The sequence below is a fragment of the Nansenia antarctica genome (assembly GCF_963989245.1).
Source record: "Nansenia antarctica genome assembly, chromosome: 2".
Lineage (NCBI taxonomy): Eukaryota > Metazoa > Chordata > Actinopteri > Argentiniformes > Microstomatidae > Nansenia > Nansenia antarctica.
In genome coordinates this window covers 31,781,564-31,791,563 of record NC_137675.1, presented here as the reverse complement: position 1 = coordinate 31,791,563, position 10,000 = coordinate 31,781,564, and positions in this window count along the sequence as shown.

Genomic DNA, 10,000 nt, shown 5'->3' with positions numbered 1-10,000 from the left:
TGTGTGCGTGTGTGTGTCCTATTACAGTTTCAGCGATGCTCTTTGGGTGGTGTTATCCCGTTTTCCGTTAACGGAGGTAATTGGGAGCCGCAGGGAGAGCGCGCCGAGCACCGAGAGGTCGGATGCTTGGGAGATGCGGCGATTGATTGCTTTGGACTGAAGGCTGATTGGTTGCCGGTGGAGGTGGGGGGGGTTAATGAGTTTGGTGTCTTTGTCTCTAGCTGTCTGGATCTGAAGGTTTAGCCTGTTCTGTTCTGTGGCGGATCCCTCTGTGTGCACAACTGAGGCGCGTCTTCAGTGTGTGTGTGTGTGTGTGTGTGTGTGTGTTTAACAGCTCTTAGATGGGTCTTGGCTGGTACCGTGTGTGCGTTTGACAGTCTGAAGATGTTTTTTGGCTTTAACGGTGTGTGTGCGTGTGTGTGTGTGTGCGTCTGTGTGTGTGTGTGTGTGTGTGTGTGTGTGTGTGTGTGTGTGTGTGTGTATGTCTGACAGCTCTGAGATGGTTCCTGGCTGTTGAAAGAGCCCGGCTGTTGTCACATACACACACACAAACACACACACACACACACACACACACAAACACACACACACACACACACACACACACACACACACACACAAACAAACACACACACACACACACACACACAAACACACACACACACACATATACTGGGTATTAGGGCTGCACGATTTGGGCAAAAAAATCTAATTGCGATTATTCTGACAGATATTGCGATTGCGATTTAATTTGCGATTATTATTTTTTTAAATAAGTTTTTGTAAAGTGCGGCCATATCTCCGGCTAGGAAGGTCGTATCAACGTGCAGTTTGTTTGTACGTCTTCAGGGGACATAGGAGCACAAATTGGCTCCCGTCTCTAGCAGCCCCACAGCCCGAGTTACGAGTGAAATAACTAAACTTACATGAAACTTACGTTGGGTTGCTTTAAAGTCAAGCTTCAGTTTAAGATTCACTTTGTAATAGATTTAAAACATGTGATGGAGCATTACTAACCTGACTCAGATGGTTTGTTTCACACAACCATCTAGGAAAGCTTCATTGGAAGCTGTTTGGAAAAGGGCGGGCACTTTCAAAAATACTTTGCATTGGATGAATCTGTCTATCACCTTCTATCATGGACTAATTTCAGAGAGCATTACCACATGATACCATCAAACTGTTAACTGCTCTAATTCTAATGCAAGGATGAGAACTTAAAAGATATGAATTGGAACAACATATTTATTTTATGGGTTTTTTAAACAGCTGTGATTTTGTTTCTCTCAACAAGTGTCCAAATGTTTTAACAATTCCAATATGAAAATAAAATAGGACCGTTCTACAAACAAGGTTATTCAATTATGGCTCAGGAGCAGCATCTAAATATTGCACATACTGCAATCAAGTTAAATAAAGTGATAATAAAAATGTCCAGTACAGAATAATAGGTCCTTTCTGTAAACATTGAAATAGATAAAGCAGGACAGTATACCGTTTGCAGGCAACTCTTCAACTCAAAGTCGTAATGTATATAGTGCACGGTGAGACTGAGATACGGCTCGGTCGTCCTGCCCGACAGATCGGTTGTTGTTGTTGCATAGTACTCAACATTTTTCAGCTCCATCTCAAGTATCTTCCTACATTCCGCATACGTTTCTGGGATGGCCACATGACTAAAGTACGTGCGGGAGGGAACCGCATATCTTTTATCCAGCGTTTGGATGAGTTTTTTAAACCCTTCGTTGCTCACAGTGTTAATAGACACCATGTCTTTAGCGAGGTAGTGCGTGATGGAATTGGTTATTTCACGGTGCCTTCGTGAGCCCTTTTCATACGGCGTAACAGCCGCAAACGACTCTAAAACACTAGTTTGCTTAACGTTAGACTGGGCTACGGGACTTTCACTTAACTCTCCTTGCCTCTGGATGTAGCGACTGTTCCACGACAGGTTGTGCGCAACACCTGCTGTTGTTGCACATCTGTCGTCCTAAACCCGAAATACTTCCCTACAACAGAGATGTTGTTTTTGAAGCGATTTATCCACACCATTAATGTTGCTAGCTACTGAAATGTCTTCACAGATTCACACCTGGGCGTTTCACGTGCAGTGTTGTTGTTGTTGTTGGGCGTGTGCGTTCATTGACGTTGAATCCGACGCGCTGTATAACGTATCCCAAATCGCAGGCTTTGCGATTTGCTAATCGCATCATCTCAAATCGCGATTTCGATTTAAAATCGATTAATCGTGCAGCCCTACTGGGTATACGATATTATATGATAGAAATAATCGCAGTATGTCACAGTGGCTGGTGGAGGTTTTATATTTAATATAATTTTGCTCTTTCTATATCTATACGTAGAGTAAACATCATGGATGTGCTCTATAGCTGCTAGTCCTCACTGACCATGATCACCTACACACACACACACACACACACACACACACACACACACACACACACACACACACACACAGCCATTTGGAACATGGGTGAACGGTGCTGTTTTGGAAATAAATAGTAGCCGCCGTTCCCAAGAAACAGGCGAAAAAGAACAGATTTCTCTCCCATCTTAGTGTGTGTCTGCATGTGTGTCGCCATCCAGCCTCTTCACACACTCACACACACACACACACACACACACACACACACACACACACACACACTCACACACACACACACACACACACACTCACACACACACACACACTCACACACACACACACACACACACACACACTCACACACTCACTCACACACACACACACACACACACACACACACACTCACACACATACACACACACACACACACACACACACACACTCCCCCACACACACACACACACTCACACACACACACACACACACACACACACACTCACGCACACTCACACACACACACACACTCGCACAAGCGCATGCACACGCACACACATCCTTTTGGCGGATTAACGCATAGGCTTACTAGGCTGCAGCCTAGGGCCACCACCACTAGGGGGCCACCTAACATTGGATCAAATTTTTTTTTTTTTTTTTTTTTTTTTAAATAAAATAGCATATTATTTTCTATCCTGAGGCGGCGAGGCCCCCCTATATTTTCTATCCTGAGGCCCCCCTATATTTTCTATCCGCTTGTTAAGTCTGAAGTTCAAAAGTGACGTTTAGCCATTTCCGTTTTGGAAACCAAACCAAACCAAACCAGAAATTCAAAAGTTGCAAAAATGAAGCGGACGCACATGAGTGGGGCCAAAAAACGAAAAGAACTAATGAAAAAAGAACTAAATATAGCAAAGTTGCCCAAGATTTCAACATTTTTTTCTAATAATGCTGCTGCGCCTGAAACGACCAATGTTGTCGAGAGTGAGAGCCACGAAACGGTTAGCTCTGGGTCGGGTGTCGCTAGCACAAGCAGCGCTGAGGCGAACATGGGGGGGAGATGCAGGCTGTCGAGGCTGAGCGCGGAGAAGAGGCACTAACGTTACCAGTACCACCACCAGCTGACAGTGACACTGATGATACCGAGCAGGACAATCAAGAAGAGGAGGCAACACGTGGACCACCAAGTCCAGACACAAATCCTACCACCACTTACAGCTCGGATCCTGGATTGTGGGATACAGTTGGTGAAGACATGAGAACATATTGGATTAAGATGGGGCCACAATGTTGTCAAAATGAAGATGCTAATGTCGCCGCTTCAGAAACACAGCACAAGCATCAGAAGAGGTATTTTTCAAAAACACTATTTAAAAGAAAAAAGTCAAATGGCGAAACCGTGCCTCGAGAATGGTTAATTTATTCACCTGCAAAAGCTAAAGTATTTTGTTTCGCATGTAAATTATTTGCAGACGGTGCTCATAAATTCAAAACAGGCTACAATGACTGGAAAAACGCAGCAGTGTGTCTGGCTGAGCATGAAGGTTCCGAAAGCCACAGGCTTTCCTATGTGATGCGCAGGGCTGCTGCTGGATGTATTGACTCAGAACTAAAAAAGCAGTTTAACAACGAGTGTGCTTATTGGACAGATGTGTTAAAGCGAGTGGTTGTAGTGGTGAAGTTTCTTGCAGAGCGAGGATTACCATTGAGGGGACACTGTGAAACCTTTGGCCAGCCTGATAATGGGAATTTTATGGGTGTGTTGGAAGCGATCAGTGTGTTTGATCCATTCTTGAAAGCGCACATAGACAAATATGGAAATGCTGGCAAGGGAACCACATCTTACCTCTCATCAACAACATGCTTAGAATTTATTGAATTGATGGGAGAGCATGTCCTAGCTGAGATAATCAGTCAGGTAAAAATAGCAAAGTATTTTTCAATCAGCGTCGACTCTACACCAGATGTTGCACACACAGACCAGCTCACATTCATCATACGATATGTGTCACCAGATGGATGCGTGGAGGAGCGTTTTCTCAAGTTTTTGCCAATTCAGAGTCATTCAGGGGAGTCACTTTATCAGTCTGTTCTTGGCGTTTTGGAAGAAATGGGCATTGACATCAATAACTGCCGAGGCCAATGTTATGACAATGCAGCCAACATGTCCGGCATTTACAGTGGTTTGCAAGCACGCATTAAGAAGATAAATAATTTGGCCGAGTGGGTACCCTGCGCAGCGCATACACTCAATTTAGTGGGAGTTGCCGGTGTAGATTGTTGCCCTGTGACAATGGAATTTTTAAATTTTGTACAGACACTTTATAATTTTTGTTCCAAATCCACGGCGCGTTGGCAGATAATAACTGCGGGGCTAAATGTTATTGACAACAAGAGGCTGGAGACATTGAAAAGTTTGTCAGATACTAGATGGTCAGCACATGCGCAAGCAACAAAAGCACTACACCAGAACTATGCCAACATCCAAGAGTCACTGAAGAAGATGAGCGATGACCCGATCCAAACTGGCGCTACTCGGGATGAAGCCACAACACTTTACACAAAGATGGAAAAATTAGAGAACGCTTTTCTGTGTTCTATGTGGAACACCATACTGCAGCGCTTTCACAAAACTAGCGAAGCTCTACAGGCAGTAGAGCTGGATTTATGTAATGCTGTTGATTTAGTCTACTCATTGAGGGATTACGTGGCCAGTCTTCGGGACGATTTTGACAAGTTTGAGAGTGCTGCAAAAAACATGTCCCCGTTGTCCCAATACTACAAAGCAGACACACAGAGGCAGAGAAGACGAAAAAAACAGGCAGATGAATCCACTGAACCTGACTGTGAGCGATCAGGCCGAGACAACTTTAAAGTAACGGTTTATATCACTGTCATAGATCGACTCGTCATGGAACTAGAGAGGAGGTATCACTCATACAAAGATATTCAGCAGACATTTGGTTTTTTGAACAATATTCCATCCATCTCCATGCTAGATCTTCGCACAAGAGCGGCTAATCTGCAGAAGAAATATGCAGGTGATCTGGAGGAAGATTTTTTGGAGGAAATCAGACAATTCAGGGAATTCATTAAAGAAAATGAGGACACCTCAGCGAGGTCACTGCTGAAACTTATAAGAGGAAGGAAAATACAGGCAGTGTTTCCCAATGTTGATGTTGCACTCCGACTGTTTATGACTCTGCCTGTAACGAATGCCAGCGGGGAGCGGTCTTTTTCTAAACTGGCACTTGTCAAAAACAAACTAAGATCCACAATGGGCCAAGAGAGGCTAAATCACCTGTGCCTGATGTCAATTGAGTCTGACATTCTGCGCACATTGGATTACACCAGCCTCATTAAGGACTTTGCTGCCAGAAAATCAAGGAAAAAGACCTTCTAAGGGTAGGACCATTTATGATTGTGTTGCCTTAATCTGGGCATCTATCTCTTATTTTGTGGATGTAATTTGGACTGTTGCTGTATTGATTTTGTGTGTGTGTCTCTCTCTCTCTCTCTCTCTCTCTCTCTCTCTCTCTCAGACAACAGGAGAGCAACAGAGAGACAGACAGCAGGAGAGGACAGCAACAGAGAGACAGACAACAGGACAGCAACAAAGAGACAGACAACAGGACAGCAACAAAGAGACAGACAACAGGACAGCAACAGAGAGACAGACAACAGGAGAAGAGAGCAACAGAGAGACAGACAACAGGAGAGGAGAGCAACAGAGAGACAGACAACAGGACAGCAACAGAGAGACAGACAACAGGAGAAGAGAGTAACAGAGAGACAGACAACAGGACAGCAACAGAGAGACAGACAACAGGAGAGGAGAGCAATAGAGACAGAACTGAGGTGAGGTGAGCAACAGAGATAGTTCAGGATGATAACAACCTTTTCAGTGCATTTTTTATTGTTTGCATTATGTTATTAAAGCACAATGTGTTTTATGGTAAAGCATTATGAGTGGTCTGTGTGTGCAGGGTGCTCGTGAGTTGTGTATTTTGGGGAGGGGGAGGCTCGTGTATGAATGAATGAATGAATGGACTTTATTGTCATTGCTACAGTACAGGTACCAAACAACGAAATTTAGGAGGGGTGGCTCCCCTGGTGTTAGGAAAGGAAAAAAAAAAAAAAAAAAAAAAAGGGGGGGGGGGGCCTCACACAAAGGAGTAGCCTAGGGCCACTGACCACCTTAATCCGCCACTGACACTCTCCCTCATTCTTTCCCTTTTCTCCTTCACTCCAACACTACCCCCACCTCTCTCTTTCTCTCTCCCTCTCCCCTCTCTCTCTCTCCCTCTCCCCACTCTCTCTCTCCCTCTCTCCTCCCCCCCTCTCTCTCCCCCTCCCTCCCTTTTTCTCTCTCCCTCTCTCCCCTCCCTCTCTCTCTATCTCTGTCTCTCTCTCTCCCCCTCCCTCCCTCTTTCTCTCTCCCCCGCTCTCTCTCTCCCTCTCCCCTCCCTCCCTCTCCCCTCCCTCCCTCTCTCTCCCTCTCTCCCTCTCTCCCTCTCCCCTCCCTCTCTCTCTCTCTCTCTCTTCCCCCCCCTCCCTCTCTCTCTCTCTCTCCCCCCCCCCCTCTCTCTTTCTCTCTCTCCCCCCCCCCCAGCAGTCACACATGGTAAAGGACTAACCCAGATCTGTGGTCGGCCACTCATGACGTCACTCTGTGGTGAACAGGCTTTCTGCTTGGACTCCTCTACCACTGCTCTGTGTGTGTGTGTGTGTGTGTGTGTGTGTGTGTGTGTCTGTGTGTGTGTGTGTCTGTGTGTGTGTGTGTGTCTGTGTGTGTGTGTGTGTGTGTGTGTGTGTGTATGTGTGCACCTTTTCCGTCTGGGCCATTCAGGCCAAGGGGAGCAGTATCAGACGTCCCCATTTAGTAAATGCCTATACCGTGCCACTTAACCTGAGCTGTGTGTGTGTGTGTGTCTCAGGGGGACTGTTATCAGATCCATTGAGATAAATGGGGCCGTTCGTATCTTCTCTCCAGAGCTGACACTATCAAATAGCCTTCGTCCCTCTCTCTCTCTCTCTCTCTCTCTCTCTCTCTCTCTCTCTCTCTCTCTCTCTCTCTCTCTCTCTCTCTCTCTCTCTCTCTCTCTCTCTCTCTCTCTCTCTCTCTCTCTCTCCCTCTCTTCTCCCCCTCCTTTCTTTCCTTCTCCCCCTCCTCTTCTCCTTCATTCCGTTGTTTACCAGGGGGTCTGGAGACGGCCTCTATCTTTCTGATGAGAAGAGGGAGGGAGAGGGAGGGAGAGGGAGAGAGAGGGAGAGAGAGGGAGGGAGAGAGAGAGAGAGAGAGAAGGAGAGGAGCAGCGCTGTTGTCTGACAGTATCTGCCGTGTCACAGTTAACGGTTAACAGGCCCAGAGAGATGGAGGCCGTCGTGTGAGCGTGTGTGTGTGTGTGTGTGTGTGCGTGTGTGTGTGTGTGTGTGTGTGTGTGTGTGCAAGTGCGAGAGCGTGTGTGTGAGACAGACAAGGAAAAGAGAGATGGAGGCGGGATTAATTTGGACACACCATTTACGGCCTGAGTGATTCCTCTCTGCCTTTGTTTATCTAGACCATACTTGCACCCCCCCGCCCCCCCAAAACACACACACACACACACACATACACACCCTCAGAGTAACCACGGTCTCAACTGAATGTTGTAGACGTCAGAGCACGCTTGGTAACAAGCGTTACACCTTAACTGCTCCTCCTGAGACATCTTCTGCCCCTCAGCACTACGTCTCCTAAAGACACCCGCTTACCCCTCTACTGTGTCCCTAAGAACTTCTATTGCCCCCCTTGTACTATTTCTCTGTTTCTCCAGTGTAATAAAAAAAACAAAAAAAACAACAACTAGGTTTTAGAAGAAGGTGAAGGTTTTTCCTTCTATCAATGGCCGGGCCTGAGCTGGATTACTCTTCCTGCTACGAATGGTGGACTGATGATTCACATGCTTAGTATTGAAATGTATTGATTGTAAGTCGCTTTGGAATAAGGCGTCTGCTAAATGCCAAAAATGTAAATGTAAATGTACTTAGATTGTGGTTCCCTATTTCGAGCAGGGATGGTACCATTCAATTGAATGGGAAAGTGTGTCCAAACTTTTGACTGGTGCTGTATATGTTGTAACCTTGTTTAGAGAAGCGCTGTACACATAAAGGTGTTCCATCCGACGACTTGTTATTCTACTAAAAACAAATGACGCAGTCTCTCCATGTCGTCCTCGGACGAGCCCTCCATCGGTGCTTCCAGTCATCCTTGTCTTCCATACACCCGGCTAGCCCGGTACTTTCCGCTCCTGCGTCTTTTTCTTGAGTTGGTCCACGTCACGTACGTCAGTGTGGATGTCCGTGTGTTGGCTCCCACAGCACCCGTCTGCTGGCTGGCAGCTCACTGTACTGGAACAGGTTTTTTTTCAGGGGGGGAAACAAAAATGGTAATTTCGAAATTGCAAATGTCTGCTAAATGGTAAACGTGTCGTACGTAATTATAATTAAACTCGGAAATCACCTTTTTTCGCCTTTTCTGCGGTAATGACTCCAGAAACAAACGACGTCGGGACGCAGACGTGATGGGATTTCCAAAATCGTTGATCCTGAGTTTCTCCCGCTCCTAAACCGGAGTCAGACACGATCGACTCCCCCCGGCCTGACTCCAGACGTCGGCCGAGGGTCCCTGTTATTGTTTTATTGATTTTAGTGTCTCTCTTTCGGCCCCCCGACTCCAAACCCTGGCTGCTCGCTAACGCTGCTAATATCTCAGCTCACCCACGCTGGCCTGGCTGGGTTATGGAAGCAGACGTTGATTGCCTCCAAATAATAATAATACTCTCCTTGGGCGCCGCTTTCAGAGTGATGGCGCGGCTGTAGAATAAGCGTGTTTATGCTAATCCTCCGCGCTGCAGCCTAGCCTGCAGGAGAGACCAGGCTGGCCGGCTTAGGAAACACACTGGCTCTTTAGGCTGGTCTTACAGTTGCAGACGTCTTTGGAGCTGGGGGTGTGTGTGTGTGTGAGTTTTTGGGTGTGTTTGTGTGTGTGTGTGTGTGTGGGGGGGGAGGGGGGGGGGGTTTGGGTGCGTGTGTGCGTGTGTGTTTGGGTGCGTGTGTGCGTGTGTTTGGGCGTGTGTGTGTGTGTGTGTGTTTTAGTGTGTGTGTGTGTGTGTGAGTGTGTGTGCGTGTGTGTGTCCATGTGTGTGTGTGTTTGTGAGTGTGTGTGTGTGTGTCTGCTTTCCCACTCTGTGACCAGGTCCCTTGTTATAACAGGAGAGCCCAGCTGCCTGAGAACGTTGAGTCAAAACCATCTGATCCATTGAATTTTCCCGTCTGCTAGAACTGTCAGAAATATGGCATTTACACTTTATACCTGTCTGCCATTTAGGACGAAATACCACGTCTCTCCTATCTAGACTGGCACAGTGGCAGAGTGAAGACCTCCTAACCACTGTAGAGAACTGAGGACTGAGTCTGACGTCAGAGGATCCCCCCCCGCCCCGCCCCTCGGCAACACAGCAGGGCTTCCACAGCCGAGGGAGAGACCAGAGCAGCGTATCAGAGGCCGCTGTTCAACCATGACTGTTCGTCTCAGGACCTCTCAGAACCTCTCATACCCTCTCAGAACCTCTCATACCC